This window comes from Amphiura filiformis, chromosome 1, assembly GCF_039555335.1.
Source record: "Amphiura filiformis chromosome 1, Afil_fr2py, whole genome shotgun sequence".
Taxonomy (NCBI): Eukaryota; Metazoa; Echinodermata; class Ophiuroidea; order Amphilepidida; family Amphiuridae; genus Amphiura; species Amphiura filiformis.
The window spans coordinates 96,258,027-96,274,903 of record NC_092628.1 but is presented as its reverse complement, the minus strand read 5'-3'; the positions used below and the strand labels follow the sequence as shown (position 1 = coordinate 96,274,903).

The 16,877-nt window shown below is 37.3% G+C and overlaps 1 long non-coding RNA gene across 1 annotated transcript; it reads left to right on the top strand.

The window, feature by feature from the left end:
* Positions 1 to 6,834: 6,834 nt before the first annotated feature.
* LOC140167695 (uncharacterized) lies at positions 6,835 to 14,877 on the top strand. The gene is made up of 4 exons (XR_011861067.1): positions 6,835 to 7,100; positions 11,006 to 11,126; positions 13,845 to 13,999; positions 14,812 to 14,877. It is a non-coding gene; the product is annotated as an uncharacterized lncRNA (long non-coding RNA).
* The last annotated feature ends 2,000 nt before the right edge of the window (positions 14,878 to 16,877 follow it).

The following is a 16,877-nucleotide window of genomic DNA, read 5'->3' as shown; positions in this document are numbered from 1 at the left end:
CCTTACACAGAGTGGGCTGACATTTTTAGATGTATAATATCTTGGACAAACATTAAAATTGGGTATCGCTACAAAATGTGTCATAAAAACAAAGCGGTAAATGATAATTCCTTGATTTTTTCACACAAGATCACTAATGGATATGTTATTTATGAAATGTTTTAAAACCTAAAAAGTTCAACTCGGTTCTTAAATAAGAATGGATTCTTTCTCTATTGCACTTGTTTGACGCATCCTCTATTTCCCCAACCGGGGTGACACTTATCATAAAACCCGGGTCAATATTCATAATTATGGGTACTTTTCTTATCTCAAAATGCCAAGATTTTTTTTTTAGATTGCCCACCCTAAACTGGCTGCGAGTCGAAGCGGTGCCTGACGGAGGTGTGTTTGTGCTCAAATATATAATTTCAGGCAGCTATAGCGTTTTGTATCAAAATCGATAAAGAACCAGTCGTTTTAGGGAACAACCCAAAAGTTCGATGAAGCCCTATAAACGAAAGTCCTTTCGTTAGGGAGGAGGGTGTCAAAAGTCCGATTACATTTGTAAAAAAGTAGTTAAAACATCGGTCAAAGTTGATCTTTTTAATGATTTAATAGGCCCTAGGCCTATATAATTTCTGAAATACGACATTGACATTAACAGTGATTGCTTCAAAATAATTTTGAATCAGTACTCGCAACCTGTAATTTGTAAGTTCATTTTTTTAATCAGCTGTACCGCACCTTGATTCTTTTTTATTTTTATTTGAAAATCCAGCAAGTCATTATTTTTTTCGTGCCCAAAAAGGTATGAAGAAAAATATTTAAAAATAATAGAATATTGGTTTCTTCCATAAACGTGATCAATATCATTGCATTGTTGCACTCCTGCATGCACATCCCCATCCACCATAGCGACGGATGAATCCGGGTTTGAATTTTCGATATTTGAAAACTTACGTTAGACGTGAGGGGAGGGTGTTAGCCTTTCTAAAAAAAAAAAAAACTTTCGTTTATAGGGGTTCATCGAACTTTTGGGTTGTTCCCTTATGCATGATTACTGTATGGTATATTGATCCATATAAGGGGCTGTGCAATAGTTATGAGCCCGGAGGATATAACTGGCATTCATTTGGCAATTTATCTTGGGAACTAAAGCATGTTTCTTTGAAACTTCCATACACTATGATCCTGCCAAGACTCAACACTCATCGAAACTCATCATCCCTACCATGCGCGTATTTGGGGCTTTGCGGACGCCAGCCCCCTCGGGGTAAAAGCAGGGGGCGGCCAAAACGAAAGGGCGGCGGAAGAAGAAGGGGCGGCCAAAACGAAAGGGCGGCGGAAGAAGAAGGGGCGGCAAAAACGAAGGGGGCGGCAAAAAGAATTAGTAATTCTTTTGCTCTTCACTTTTTCAAACCACCGAAAAAAAATTGCGTCAACCTTTTCGGGCTTTTGGGGAAGGGGCGGCAAAATTGCACTTTCTTCAGCCCCCGAGGAACGAGCGGCCACGGTACGCCACTGCCTACGTCAAAAAACAATCACTACTGATGAACACAGCTTTATTAGGAAAATGGGGTTACTACCGGTATTTCATTATAAATGGGTCTTGTCAAATAGTGCACTGCTGAATATAATACGGCCGGTAGCTAAATGATGTCATAGGAGAGTGAGGCTATTTTTTAGCCTGCAAAATTGTTTTACTGAGGACGAAGAAAATGCATGTTAAAACAAATGAGATGTTTGGCTTTTTTAGTAAAACCCCAGCACATTTCACACTGTGCATCAGTCTTGCGTGTATACGCTTTCCAGTCCCGGGAACTTATACGTTATGAATATTTTCTGATATTGGCACGCAATAACGGGACAAGAACAAATAATAATTTTCGACTCGGGAGCTAAAATTCTCCCCCCATTGTCCCCTAGCTTTTCTGATGTAGGCCTATATTATATGGTAGTGACAAAGATGCTATAAGTTTTCAATTATACATGAAATAACAAGAAACACCCACCCCCTCCAAACATCCACACGCATCATGCTCTTTTTACCGTGTTTATATGCTATTAAAGTTATATAAGAGTTATCAACGATAATGTCAAATTGGTTCATTATTTTGTGACATTTACTTTTTGTTACATATTAGCATGTAAGAATTCTCCTTTAGGGCCTATTTTTCCCGGACATCTCCCTTGCACCTCCTACATGAAATAACAAGAAACATCCACCCCCTCCAATCATCCACACACAATGCTCTTTTTACCGTGTTTATATGCTATTAAAGTTATAAGAGTTATCAACGATAATGTCAAATCATTATTTTGTGATATTTACTTTTTGTTACATATTTAGGAATTCTCCTTTAGGGCCTATTTCTCCTGGGGTCTCCTTGCACCTCCTCATCAAAATATAAAAGGTCATCTTATTAATAGTTCGTCTCAAATCCCTTCCCAAAGTGAATGCTTTTTTACTTTTTTTAAACTTTAGTTTTCTTTAATCTGTGGGATGAGCTTATTTTTATTAATATTTAGGTATAACTAAATCTATAATTTTTTCCACTATACTCGAAAAACATGTGATATGTGACTGGACGCGGCGAATCAGCCGTAAAGTCGGCCTATTGGTCAATTTTGTTTTATTTCATGTTTAGAAAATACCATAAGCTTTAAAATGGTATATCATTTGACTTCAAACGATATCCAAAAGCGGGGTTATGATTTGTTGAACTCTGTTCCTTCGACAAAATTGTATTTTTTATCGGTTCTACGTGTGTCTTTTTCTACATTTCTGGTAATAAATATCCAACAGACAAGGACTATTCTATAGAAATAGATAGAAGCTTATTATCCTCTTCAGCAGTAGTATTATTGATTGATTTAAACAGCGTTTGATAAGATACTTGTCGCAACGAATTGATACACCTATGAATACGACCTTCACATACATTTTACACTTTAATCAGAATACAATTTGCCGAGTTTACGGCTGATTCGCCGCGTCCATAATAATAATTTCACATATACAGTACCGTTTACGGTCCTTCAGAGAACCTTTAAGGGCTGGGGTATGAACGTTTGGACAGTATTTATTTTGGGACATTAGAGCACATCAGACATATCGAATTGCTTTTCTGATTACGAAGAATGGCTTTCTGATATCATATCACTTTGATTTTTTGTAATTCGCAATTTGATACACATTTTATGGCAAATCATTAAAATTGATATTTTTGATATTTAACAGTACTTGAAGTAAACTTTATAAATCTGATGATTATATTTATACTTAAAGTGTATGTAGGTGGATGAAAAAGCCGACGATCAATTGAAAATTTTGACCTTTCGTATTGAAGATATGGATTTTTTTCCCAAAACACCAAAAAAATTAGGTCTTTTTGGGAAAAAATCCATATCTTCAATATGAAAGGTCAAAATTTTCAATTGACTGTCGGCATTTCCTCCCCTGCTACATACACTTTAAGAATATATCATTAGATTTATATAATTACTTCGAGGACTGTTATATATCAAAATTTGTCATAAAATTTGTATTATATTGTGATTTTTAAAAATGAAAATTATTTGATATCAGAAAGACATGCTTGTATTCTGAATGCAATTCGATAGGTCTGAGGTGCTCTCATGTCCCACAAAAAATACTGTCGAAACGCAATAAACGCTCATTTTGGATCCCTTAAGGGTGCTCCAAATTAAAGAACCTTATTGAGAAGTTCAAGAGGGATGGTTCTCCTGAGAGGAGAAAAAAGGTTCTATTATTTCTTAGAGTGTACACTACTCCTCCGAAGAACTAAGTGATTCCGTTAACTTGATCGTGTTTAGCCAGTGGCGTATAAGGGTGGGTAACTCGCCCGTGGGTGTGCTCCGGTGGGTGGGGTGAACGGTGGTGATGGTCAGGGTTTCATTCAGGTCTCTGCAGTGGTTTTGGTGACTGGGGTGCTGTTGGAGTGTTTTTCGTACTGACCCTGGTGTTTGCCTGCTGGTATGTCTTGGGCTCAGGGATGTTCTTTTTCCATTCTTGTACAATGTATGTCCCTGTAGGCTGGCATGTGTTCAGATTCGAAAAACCTGGTTTTCGATTTTAAAAACCAGGTTTATCAAATCGAAAAACCAGGTTTTGCAGTGAAAACCAAGTTTATCGGCGAAAAACCAGGTTTATCGACCGAGAAACCTGTTTTTTCGCCGAAAATCACGTTTATCGACGAAAATCCAGGTTTTCTGTTTTATATGCAATATACCGGTACTTGCCATATATGTGTGTTTGTGCTCAAATACATAATATTTCAGGCAGCTATAGCATTTTGTATCAAAAACCAATAAAGATATCATGTCATAGATATCCATGAACATTTGATTTGAATCCCAAAATTTCATTTGAATTATGCATGATTATATGGCCTATTTCTCCATATAAAGGTTATGTGCAATAATTATGAGCCCGGAGGATATACAATTGGCATTTGGCAAAATGTATCTTGAAACAAAAGCATGTTTTTTTTAAACATATGCATGAACCTGTCAAGACTCAACACTCATTGAAACTCATCATCATATGGGTCAAAAACAATCACTACTGATGAACACAGCTTTATTAGGAACATGAGGTTACTATTTCATCACTGGGTCAAGTCAAAAATTCACTGCTGAATATATATAGGTAAATGAATCATATCATGGGAGAGTGAGGCTACTTTTTAGCCTGCAAATCCACCATTTCAATACTAAGCATCATCCTGCAAAATAGTTTTACTGAGGACGAAGAAAATGCATGTTAAAAGCTAAAAAAACAGCACCAATACACTGTGCATGACGACAGTGCTTGCGTGTATCATGTGTATTGTATCTATATCGTACGCTTTCCAGTCCCGGGAACTTACGTTATGAATTCCTTGAATGAAAGTTGCGATATAGGCTCCCTAATTGACATGCTATAGCCTAATGGTACAAGAACAAAATTAATAATAATAGTAATTTTTGAGTGAATGTTCATACGTGTTGGTGGGCAGTCATTCAACACAAAAAATAATTGAGACTAACCTCAATATTTCGACGTGAAGACACACGCTGAAATAGATTAACTTATACGGCCGACCAAAAAGTTTTTAACAATTCACTACTTTTATCTTGGTGTAAAAATTCATATAGGCCTAGTTCTTTAATATGTTCAATTTCTTTCATCATGTTGATCGTTGTTGTTTATAATCTGTCTATAATAGCCGTTCCATAAATAGGCCTACAGCTCTGTGATATGGCCACATAAAATTAATTCGTTTCATATCCATATCTTTTTGGAAAGGAGGAGGAAGGGTGTTGTGTGTGGGGGTGAGTTAGTTTGACGTTATGACATATTTTTGCCCAGAAGTCCAAGATGACACCCATAAGTGTGTCGTTTCCGCTTAATCTGGGGTTTGTGTCCCTTATCTGGGGTTTAAACTGCCTTATCTTAATTGGGTTTACATCGGGATAAGGCGCCTTATAGACGCCCTTATACGGGGTTTACTTTCCTTACCTGTGGCTAAGATGCCTTAACCTTAGCATATCGCAGGCTAAACCCAGATAAGGCATCTAAACCCCAGATAAAGCAGTCTAAAACCCCAAATAAGGCGCCTTAACCCCTAATAAGAACGTAAACCCCGATAATGCATCTAACCCCATATAAGGTGCCTTAACTCTAGATAAGGGTCGTAAACCCCAGATAACAGTCGTAAACCTCAGATAAGGCATCTAAACCCAATAAGGCACCTTAACCCCAGATAAGAGACGTAAACTCAGATATGGCATAAATCCCAGATAAGGCGCCGTAACCCCAGATAAGGGACATAAACCTCAGATAAAGCAGTCCCAACCCCAAATAAGGCCCCTTTACCCTAAATAAGGAACATAAATAAGAGAAGTAAACCCCATAAGGCAATCTAAACCCCAGATAATGCGCCTTAACCCCAAGGAACGTAAACCCCAGATATGGCATCTAAACCCCAGATATTGGCGCCTTAACTTCAGATGAAGGACGTAAACCTAGGATAACACAGTCTAAACCCCAGATAAGGCATCTTAACCCCATACGGCGCCTTAACCCCAGCTAAGAGACGTAAGCCCAAATAAGGCAGTCTAACCCCAGATAAGGCGCCTTCCAGCAGACAAGGGGCGTAAACTTCATATAAGGCATCGAAACCCCATGCAGATAAGACGCCTTATCCGTAGATAAGGGTCGTAAACCGCAGATAGAACAATCTAAACCCCAGATAAGGGACGTTAACCCCAGATAAAACTGAAACTTGATGACATACCTATGCCTCCACATCCATTACTGAAATTTAAAGCACGTTCTAACATCCTTCCCTAAATGGCAGAATATATAGATGGAATGAGGGCATGGACAAATCTTGTTCTCTTTGTAAAGGGAGCATTGAAGACCTCAGACACTTCCTTTTCACTTGCAGCTCTCTGAATAATATTCGTTCTGAAGAGTATTTAAAGCTGGAGCGTGACCTCGGTGACCGAAATCTAGAGGCCCTTTGGCAAACATTCATTGCAGGTGATTTAGATATAAAAATATGTTTCATGTTAGGTACCCCCGTAAGTTGGGAAGAAGGTGGTAATTGTTTCGATATATTTTGCAAATCCGTTTTTAAAACGTGCGTGGACATATAGATCATCGATTATTAAGGAAATATCTTTTTGTATCTCGAGTGGCGTCAAATAAAAGAGAAATAAAATAAAGAATGTACCTGGTAGACCTACCCCCCCTCCCGGTATTAAAATTACTTTATAAATTTCCACACGGTGACACTCCTCATAAAACTCTGTTAAAATGCCTATTTTGGGTCTATATTTCAGAATCCCAAGAAGGTTCGACCCCCGGGGGACAGTGGTATATTCTGTTCTTCCCTGGTATAATACAATAACATGGTTCAGCTATGGTGCGGTAACCGCTAACAACCCGACAGGAAAATTTCATGGATTTAGAGAAACGACTCAGGCAAAGAGGCAATTAGTTAAAGATGGATGCTCGCGAACCCACACGTAAACACTAACCGTGATGGAATAATAATGCTGCAAAAAGGTGTTAATATTGCAAGAGCAACTACAGTCTCGAATCGAAGGTAATTATTTGATCTAAAATATTCTTAAAATGAATTCGGTTTCATCATCAGCGATGAATATTTCATGAAATTGTACATTACTTTGCACCCAAATTCTGTACTTGTTTCCCGAGCTCTGCATTGCCATTGACTTGTGATTGACCGTCCTGCAACACATGAACAAGGCAGCACCAGCGGTATGAGTTTCAAATCTTTCTGAATTTTTCAGAATTTTGGGCACTTGGTACACCTTCTTTTATCTGGTCTCGTATGTAAGTAAATAAAACGAGACCCGCCATGCATGTACTATTTACTATGCACGGCATGCCATGCAGACGGGCTGAGTGCTGAGAACAAGATCATGTCAGAAATTAATATTTTGTTCTGGGTCTGATTATTCGGACTCCCGGTTCGGACTACCTGCATGTTAACATGGCCGTGGAACCATCTTGCCACAGAGATGCACACTATTCAATATTAGACTGAACAGCTGGTAAGCTTACTGTCTGTGTCAGTGTCATTTGATCGAGAAACCTGCTATCCACGATGACACGATAGTTACTGTGTGGACAGAGATAGAGCATGGAACTATAAATATGAGTCACACTGTAATTTTTCAAATGCATTCTTCTTCCTTGTAAGTGCCTCCCTCATGAGTATTATTGCACTGCGTACAGACAAGCTGTACTTATTTTTTACTCGGGAACCTAGAATAGATGAGTGTATTTTTGAAGTACAGTCATACAGTACAGTACCGGGATCATCCCCTGCTCTTTTCGAATAGCCTGTGACGTTCTTTAACATGCACACTACATTAATGTGAGAAAAATATGCATGTACACGGACTTTGACAACTAAAGTGCCCCCATTAAAACATTATTCTTCATTAAGTTTAATGATACAGAAATTTGTTTTGATGACTTATCTTATCTGTATCTTCAGAGCAGTTTGCTCATTTTTATTTGAAATTAGGCTAATGAAAAGAAATTATCAGTTTCCGTCACTAAAACCGCCCTCATAACTATTTTTTCAATTTGACCAAAACTTTCATTATTTTCATATAAAAGTCAATTATCTGAAATTGAGATGGAAATAATTAAAATTGAAGCTCTCAAAATGTCTGATATCCCTGCTGATCATAATCAGCAGTTTTTCTTAGCCCTTATCTGAAAGGGGTAGAGGATGTAGTAAATAATGAAAATTTAAGGATTACCTCATAATGTTTCTAGTGATTACAAAAATTGCAAATTTAATTCTGTTCATATCAATAAAAACAAATTCAAATCATTCCTCATTCTGTTGCAAAATGTCTGTACTGATGATCTAAGCATTAATACCTGTTTTGAGATGGTCTGTTATCAACAATAAAGGTAATAGGAATAGCCATGTAAATGAAAGTTTTGAATATAATGAAATTTTCCAAAATAATGAATAATGAAATCATTCACTGAAAAAAATGTGACGGGAAACTAATCATTTCATTTCATTAGCCTTAACCATAATTTGCTGCTGTGTCATTTGACCAACTTTTTTGGGGCGCTGGACATACCCATCGCGATTGGCATTGTTTACTTGAACAGAATTTCCATTGCTTTACGTGGTGTTAGGCTTCTTTACAGAGGAGGCTTAAAGGGGAAGCCCCCACCAGAGCAGTTCTTCTGGGGTGAACCAAACCTGCCTGGTTATCAAATTAATTAATGACAAGGTTATTGCTGAATTTGACAGGTGCACTAACATTAAAACATCAATTAGCAATTTGATGAATGAAACTGTTAGACAGATTTTGATATTTTGCTTATTTTCCTTTTTTGCCCAAAATGTGTAAAAATCACAATTTTTGGATGACCTATATTTTCTTTGAATATTTATCAAATTTCTTAATTTAGGTATAATACAGTGCAGAAAAAGATGTCAAAAAATCTGTTAAAACAGATTTCAATAAATTGTTCCATTTTCATTTTGGGTTAAATACTCAATTTTCATGCGGGATATTTGAAACATAAAATGAAAACATGTCCATTGCACTTTTTCCTCAAGATGTACTATAATATCAAGGTTACGGATATATTATAATCCCTTCTTATCTTCACTGATCCATCAGATACCTATTGTTATGAATGATCAATGAAAAGGTTCAGAACTGGGCTACTAATGGTCTTGTCAAGTATCTATAGTTATTTTCATGACTGTGTCAACTCGTGGACAGGTTAAAGTTAACCCAAAAATCATGCAAGGTCGAATGTAGGAAAAGCATGATCAGTTGAGCTGTACAAGGTCAGAAACCCCATTGGGTTATGGGAATGCCTTTAAACATCCTCTGGCTTCTTTATGTGGTGCCATGCTTCACTGATTCCAACCGATTTGAGATTGACCTGGATTGAGGATAGACTTCTCGATCAAGTGTGTTATGTGTGTGACATGCATCATAATGATATTAAAATCATGCAATTTATTTCAAGTACCCCATCCTTGAAAATGTGAGGCTGTAAGCTGGGAATACATAGGAATTAACCAGTTGGTAGGCTCAGGTGGAATGAATGAATGTGTAGCATTTTGGAACATTGTGTAATTTTCCAACCCCACACAACCCAGGGGATTGGCAATGGTAACTGTAAAATAGCTTCAAATTTGTTCACCAATAGCTTTTGAGGCTAGAGTCTTGAGCTATCAAAATCTAGTAAAATTTGATGAAGCATGACACCGTGTTAGCAAGGGAGGTTCTGGTGCTAAAATAATTGCACCTCAACTAAATTATAGACTGAACCGGGGTTCAAAATAGCTAACATTGCTCTAAATCATAGGCTGTTGAAAATAACCGACCTTTGCTCACTACTGGATACAGTTGATTCATCAAAGTAACTTTCATCCAAATTTTACATTTCAAATGGAATTTAAGCGTGCGTTGCAAAAATGTCACCGCTGATCAAAGAAACACGATAGCTTGAGACTCTAGCCTCAAATGGAAGATGGATACTTGTACTGGTCAGCGTGAGTATTAAATGCATACAGTTGTCTCTTGAAATAGCTGCTCACCTATAGTGTAGGCCCCTATTTTGATGAAACTTAGTTTCATCAGTTTTTGGGTGAAGTAATTGTAAAATTTAGCAGAATTACAATGAATCACGGAGTCTGTGTCATGATGTGTAAGGCCCTACATCATACATGCCCTACTGGCAAATGCTGGGGAATTTCAATTGAATGAACACAGCTCTGCAAATGACTGTATGAGATCCAACTGCGATCATATCTGTGCCTATTTCAAAATACAACACAAACACATAACCTTGGAAAATGCTAAAGTAAGTTGACATGGTGAATTCATGTCCATGTGGCGCACACAGTGTACTTGCAGGACGCTGTTGTGCAACTGTGTTCATTCAATTGAAATTCCCAGTAGCTACCCCCGGGTAGCTACCCATGCCAGACATGCATACATCATTTTGTATGCCTTGCCCAGAAGAATGGCAGTCCCTTACTCAGTCAGATTGACACAAGTGCCTGTAAAATGAGCGACATACGTCGAGCTTTGTGTTTCCGCCAAGAGCACAGATCAATACCAACAATTATTTTTATTTTTGAAAAATAGCTCTTTAGCAAGTTATTTTGTGTAGCATCATAGCAAAATATACTTGTAAGAGAGTATAAAGAGGCTGTTAAAAACACTGAAATGTATTCATTGTTAGGCCTACAGTGTGGGGGTGGGTGGGTGTGTGTGTGTGAGGGGGGGGATGCATGTTAAATTGCATATTAAGCCTATGTTGAACATAAGTGTCCTATCCTACAAAATTGCTCTGCATCAGATAAAATTGCACGACAACTTCCAAAATGAGGCGCAAAAAAGTGCACCTAAAGGTAAAAACAAAACAATTTGAACACAGCATGTTGCTCATAAAGAATATTATTTTATTTTTGCTTGATTTTGACAGTGAACTAAAGCCAAGGACAAATATGTTAGTGAAGAAATTGGAGGTGATGTCCCAGCTTTTCTGCAAGCCATTTGGGTGCAAGAGCCAAACATTTTAAAGAGAAGATTGGAGAAAATGGGAGGTAAGAGCATTATACATTCATAACGGTAATATACAAACTAACAAAGTTCTCTCTCACAAGTTAGGTCTTCATAGTATGAACTTTCTTTCCTGAAGGAACCATGTCAACAACTCCTAGAAGAATTGCTATCTGCCTTGAAAAAGTACATACTTTTTGCCATTCTCTGTGATTCCTTTTCTTGGATTGGTACCAGATAGAAGTGATATTACCACCAAAAAGTGACATATTAATAAGTGACATATTACCACACCATGATTACCACCTACACTCAGAACATTGGTTAAAAATTTTAACCAACTTGGCTAAAATTTTAACCAACCATGTATTACAGGTGAACAGCCCAACAGTTGGTTATATTGTTTGGGTTGGTTAACAATATAACCACATGTTGTTAAAAACATTGACCAACTACTGGTTAACATTACGGTAACCAACCAGTTGGGCAAAGCATGTTCAAAATATAAAATAGTTGGTTAAACACTATGAATGGAAGTTCATTTCATTGTTAACCCACATTTCAGGTATTTTTAAAAAATTGGAGACATTTGAAAGGTATGCGAGGCCAATTATATTGTAAACATTTTATCGACAGCTTAGTTTAAAATGGGTCCCTGTTTACAGGCTTTCTCGCGACACTTCCAATACAGTTTGAGCCACAACCGTAAGCTTACTGTTTATGTTGACAGTTTGCTTAGTAGCTTTTGTGACATAAAGCATTTCTTGCTCACCAGTCTTTGCCTTACCTCAAACTGTTATACCAATGAAACTGATATACTTTGCATAATATATTTACCTTCATTTTAAATGCTCCAACAGTGTTCCTAATGACTTGGAATGACAAAAGCCGCCCTAATTTGATCCACATTTTTAGCTCATTAAAGCCACTATATCGGCCACTTGTTTTCTAGAAATGCATTTTGACCCCAACAAATGACCAATACCATGAACAGTTATGAAGAACACCATAATGACCAGCAAAACCAAAAGAAAATATAATTTTTGCCCAACTATTATTGCCTGGAAAAGGATCAAAAGTTATTATAGTATGAACTTTCATATTGACAGAAACCCGATCCACAGCTTTGCACCAACCTGTATTAAACTGTATCTGAAATGCATTTTGCCCAAGTGACCAATTCAAGAACTTAACCATGTGACCATGTTGGGCAACTTTATTTTTTGGAACCAACTGTTATAAATACCATTTACCTGACCCATTCATATTTTATCCAATTCTTCATATTTGAGAGTGTAGTAAGAGTAGTAACTAGTACCATATGTGACAGTGTTGGAGGACTCCTGACAACCTTGCACTGGCTTCCAGTTTGCCAATAAGTACTCATTAGTACTGTTTAAAATCTACTGTTTATGTTCCTGCTCGTACCTTCAGCTGTTTTCTGACAGTAACTGGCTCGCTATTCCAAGACATAGCTACAGAATCAGTGGCAAAAGCAGATTTGACATTGCAGCTGCTACGGCATGAAATTCGCAACATGTGAACATAAAATCTGCCACGACTCCATCCCTGTTCATGTGTTTTCTTGAACTGTTCCCTTGTTTTTTACTTTTGTGTATATTTCTTGTAAGCGCCATGGTATTTTCTGGTAAATGACACCATAAAATACCTGTAAATGTAACTGTAAATGTAACCAAAGAAATGTTTGATATAAAACAGGGTTTCTAGCCATTCAGGGAATTTTCAAAAAATGGGAAAAATCAGCGGATTTGGTTGACCCAAGAACATGCAATTGTTTTTTACCCTTTAGCAGAAATTGTTGTGCAGAAAATAAAGTGTCATGCAGAAAACGTGATATCATAATTTTGCAACACACAAATTGAATGCGATACAGTGTGCATACAGCGAGATGCACCCAAAATGTGTCACATCATAGTGAACCAATTTGACATGTTTGTAAAAGAATAGTACATCATTTATTGATATGCGAAGAAAAGTGGTATGACTGAAGAGGATGAACCTTAAATTGTATAGAAGTTCAATTTTAATTGGATATTCACTTGTAGGTGTCAAGGATATACACAAATCTTATTCCACGCATTCATACACCTCAATGGCAACCATTCAAGGGGCCATCCCACCTAAAGTTTGAAATGGTGCAGGCTTTACGGGAATTTTAAACTGATCTATCACCTGTGCGATAAAAGGATGTTGAAAGTTTACAATGCAATACAATATATAATAGATGACTATTTTGAAGCAGCGCTTTTCCACCCAATTGGGCAGTTACAACATCAGTTTGGTGTGAATGGTCCCCTGTAATGGCGGAATGAATTCTGACCATTATTTGGCTCGTCGGAATATTGTATAATTGGAGGTTAATGAATGTAATGATTCCATAATACATGGAATGTTGGGGAAAGGTTAAAGGTCATTGTGCAAGGTGACTTTCAAAGGGGGTTGAATTTCCATAAAGTAATCAAAAATACACAAAAGTTGTGGCGATCAGAATACTGGAGGCAAGAAGGGGGGGGGGAGGAGGCATGGGGGGCAAATGCCCCCCCAAGTCAGAACTCTTGCCCCCCCTGTTGCCCCCCAGAAAAAACCCAAAATTACGAAAATTTCCACTTTTTACGGTAATTTTGCGCAAACTTTGTTGATTTTGCCCCCCCTGAAATTCACTTTGGCCCCTAATGCCCCCCGAAAAAAAATTCCTGGCGCCGCCACTGGTAGACACTAACCTGTCTATTTTTTGTTTGCAGGAGCAATGTCTCCACTGACATCTTGGACAACAATAATGAGTTACCTTTTGAAGATACCACTACAGATGGTCAATAATGAGAGTTCAGAAAGTCTTCACATGGACCTCCAGGCTCAACGTACCATCATTCAGTGTGAATGTTCTGTTAAACTCTTGGTGAGTGCACTGTGTGAGTTTGATGTTGCCAGAAAGATAACCTTGGGTGCGTTTGTAAAACCCTATGAATAGGGACTTTTGTGTGCATTTTTCCCACTAATTGGGGACTTTGCTACAAGTGGTGACGTCCCCAGTTGTAAAACTTGGGCTAGGGCTCCATGGGTGAAAATGTAAAATAAAGCATTACAACTGGGGTCTTTTTAGGGATAGGGTGAGGTCCCTGTTGTACTAAACTTGAAAACACACAGGTCCTGATTGGTAGGAGTTTGGCACATAAAAGTCCCCAGTTGAAACACAACTCATAAAAAAGTCCCCGATTGTCAAAAAAAGTCCCCAGTCGGACACACATGTATGGGGTGTATCTGTGTGTGTATCTGGTTTAATAGCATTCATACATTGGTCTACCAAAAATAACCATAGAAGCTCATAGTCAACATTTGGATACATAGAAACAATTCAAATCTTATGTTGCAACCAAAATTGGGCAATAGCTGCATTATGGGAACTTTCATGTATTGAGGATTTCTCTGTATGTATTATCTGTATTGTTTAATCATTTCATTTCATATTTCAAGCAGTAAATTATGTATTTTAAGTTAGATATTAGAAGATTCATTTACATTTAACAAGAAATGTTGGCCAGATTCATCTTGTCTTTGATGTTGTGAGCAGGCTCAGTTTAATTAATAGAGTTCTGCATATTACTTATACTCTGTTACATATGCATGGAGAATATGTACCTTGCTTTACAGTTTATTCTTTACATTTAGGTTTAGTTTCATTTATGATATTTTACTGTATTGTTTTTGTAGAAAAGTCAAGACTACAGGTGAAAACAGCCTTGTTTGTATTGCGGCATCTGAGAAGTTAATGAGGACAAAAAACACACCTTGATTTCACTCAAGTGATGGCCTCAGGACCAAACTGTGCAACCAGATAACTGAGTGTGCTGAATCTGTAAGTAAAGTTAAGGGTTACCACTATGTATACTTTCAGTCATCTGGGATTTGATCAATTAGTAGATAATTAAATCTGGTCAACCAGAAAAACTCACTTTTGATTAGATGGAATCACCAACGTTTTGCCAAAACCTTTGGCCTTCAGCTGGGTGGATGATTTAGGGTCATCCGAGGTCAATCGATGAGGAAGTTGCTTGATGACCTGATCCCAACCATGTGACAGATTAACTCTAATGCCCCCGCTCCTGTTGAGGGACGGTTGTTCGCCTGTACCCACACTGCTTCTTTGACTCCTCGTTCAAACCAACGGGTTCATGGTCCAAAAAATAACAATGTCGTCAATGTCAAAACTGTGCCCGCTGCCATCAGACAGCTGAATCGTTGCCACTTGAAATGGCACGTCTTGTTGGGACATGCGACTCTGCAAGGTTAGTGATTCCATCTAACCTAAAGTGAATTTTTCTGGTTGACCAGATTTAATTATCTACTAATTAATTAATTAAAGTTAAGGGTTGGTAATTTACGGTGAATATCATAATTTAAAAAATGGGAAAAATAAAGAAAGCAAATATTTTGAGAGATGTTGAGCATTGGGTTATTCCAGCAATTAAGTGCACACCTCCCAAGCTTATCCCTCCACAAAAGTCTGAATTTCCAGTCACGAATAACCACTGCAAAAACCTTGAAATCAAAAAAGGCTTTGTTAAAAGTGCAAACATCCAGGAAATTTAACCACTTTCATCTTGAAAATGCGGAATTCCAACCACATATTCTACACAAGGGTATATGTCACCCATCACATAAAAAAGCAACCACTTGGCTTCAGAAATGAAAACGGAGATTTAAACACTATAGGATAAACTTCAATTTTTAAATGACACCTTGTTGAAATCAGATACATTAAACATCTAGGCTTAAGGATGTCACAAGGATCATTGCATTTAAATTTCAGCTCAAAGCTCAATTGAAGCAATTTGAAAACTTGACCTTTGACCCCTTTGACCCCTTTAATGACCTTAAATGACCTTAAAAATGAATTTTGTCATAAGGAAATATTTCAGTTCAACATGTATAGAATGTCATAAGGATCATTGCATATATATAAATATCAGCTCAATTGGAGCATTTTGAAAAACTTGACCTTTGACCCCTTTATGACCCCTGACCCCTTAATGACCTTAAATGAATCTTACAATGTTTTTCAAATATTTAGAATGTCATAAGGATCATGCATTTAAATTTCAGCTCAATTGGAGCATTTTGAAAAACTTGACCTTTGACCCCTTTATGACCCCTTAATGACCTTAAATGAATTTTAAAATATTTTTAAAATGTTTAAGATGTCATAGGATCATTGCATTTAAATTTAAACTCAATTGGAGCATTTTGAAAAACTTGACCTTTGACCCCTTTATGACCCCTTAATGACCTTAAATAAATTTTAAAATATTTTAAACACGTTTAGAATGTCATAAGGATCATTGCATTTAAATTTCAGCTCAATCGAGCATTTTGGTTAAAATGACCTTTTTGACCCCTGTGACCCCTTGGATGACCTCTGACGTAAAACAACCAATAACTTTTGTAGCCAGCTACCCAATACTGCTTGTGACTGAGTTTGATCAATTTACCCACACAATTTCCCTTTTTTCAGGAGAAATACACATAAAAAAAAAAAGTGTCAACTTGTAATGTAATAATTATTCTCTTCGAATGGAGATAAACTTGTTTTTGCAATAGATCTGCCCTTTAATTCACAATTATATTGCACACAAGATCTCATATCTGGTTGCCAGTACCGAGAGATGCTTCTGCACAATGCTCTGACAATGCTCTGAGAATTGCATCATGTTTTGTTGAATAAATTTTTGACTGAGTTTTTAATATCATATGTGACGTGTCATGTCATTAAAGGAGAC